This window comes from Austrofundulus limnaeus, unplaced genomic scaffold, assembly GCF_001266775.1.
Source record: "Austrofundulus limnaeus strain Quisiro unplaced genomic scaffold, Austrofundulus_limnaeus-1.0 Scaffold566, whole genome shotgun sequence".
NCBI lineage: Eukaryota > Metazoa > Chordata > Actinopteri > Cyprinodontiformes > Rivulidae > Austrofundulus > Austrofundulus limnaeus.
The window spans coordinates 273,087-274,832 of NW_013952968.1; positions in this window are offsets into that span (position 1 = coordinate 273,087).

Here is a 1,746-nt window from a genome sequence, read left to right on the forward strand (position 1 = left end):
TTGTGTTTGTGTTTGTGTTGTGTACTTCCTGTTTGTGTTTGTGTTGTATGATTTGTGTTTGTGTTTGTGTTGTGTACTTCCTGTTTGTGTTTGTGTTGTATGATTTGTGTTTGTGTTTGTGTTGTGTACTTCCTGTTTGTGTTTGTGTTGTGTGATTTGTGTTTCAGAAAGCAGGATAAGTGTAAACCCTGGGTCAGTCCTGGGTGTGTACACATGGTGTGTTTAGTGTCTGAGGACAGAGTCATGTAGATGTTGTGTTAACGCTCTGCAGAAACACATCAGGACACACTGTTGTCACACTGTTACATGTTGTGTGTTTTCTGGATGAACGTTTGTTTGTGTGTTACTGTTTTTCACATGAGTCAGTAAAATATCTGAACAACATTCTCAAAGCTCACATCATGACTTCCACACAACGAGGACATGCTCTCAGCTCTCAGCTACGTGCTGCACTTTGTTTTCAAGCTAATGGCAGTTTTGTGTGTGTGCAGTGTTGTGTGTTCCTGTCACACACACACCTGACTGATAAAACAGGAGCTCCACACAACTGCAGGTATCAGTGAAAGTAATAATTTAGTGTGTTTTACAGTTCGACACTCCAAACATTAATTATCTAAACGTTAATTTTAGGGTTTCCAGATGTGACTGGGTGCAGAGTCAAAGTGTTTATTGTCATAAACACAGATGAAAATGTTTCTCTGAGCACTGAAACTCTTCCTTTGTCGTCCATTTTGAATGCCAACAGATAACATATTAACAAAAGAAACACATCCTCACTGACAGGACACAATGTTGATTCATTAAAAAAGAGACTAAACTAAGGATAATAAGATCAGAAGGGAACAATATAATGATGACAACAAGAAGGGAACTGTTTTAAACAACAATCTGTACAATCTGTTTAAAGTGTAGTGTGTAAATGTGCAACAGGTAACAGTGTGAAATGTGCACATGTGCAGTAATAATAGAAGAACGTCACATTCAGTTGTTTAACAGTCTGATGACTCTTGGGAAAGATGAGTTCTTGTATCAGGAGGTTAAACATGTCAGACCCCTGTAGCTCTGGAGGGCAGAGGTGGGAACAGTCCATGCTGGAGGTGGGTTGGGTCTGAGGACTGAGGCTGCTCTCCTGAGGACCCTGCAGTGGTAGATGCTCTGCAGAGAGGCAGTGAAGTCCCTGTGATCTTCTCAGCAGCTGTTACCACTCTGCAGGTGTTTGGTCCATGCTGGAGGTGCTGCTGTACCAGGCTGTGATGCTGCTGCTCAACATGCTCCTACAGTGCAGCTGTAAAAGTTCCTGAGGATCTTAGGCGACATGCCAAACTTCCTTAGTCTCCTCAGGAAGTAACGTCTCTGTTGAGCCTTCTGGACCAGCTGTGTGGTGTCCTCAGTCCAGGTCAGGTTCTCAGTGAGGTGGACGCCCAGGTATTTAAAGCTGCTCACCTTTTCAACCTCAACGTCTCTGATGTGCAGTGACCGGTGTGTCCTCCTTTCCTTCCTCACGTCCACTATCAGCTCCTTCTTCTTGTTGGTGTTGAGGGTGATGTTGTTGTCCTCACACCAAGACACCAGGACGACTACCTCCCTATCACTGTGGTGATGTGTCCTATCACTGTGTCCTATCGCTGTAGTGATGTGTCCTATCATTGTAGTAGTGATGTGTCCTATCACCACAGTGATGTGTCCTATCACTGTAGTGATGTGTCCTATCACTGTGTCCTATCACTGTAGTGATGTGTCCTATCA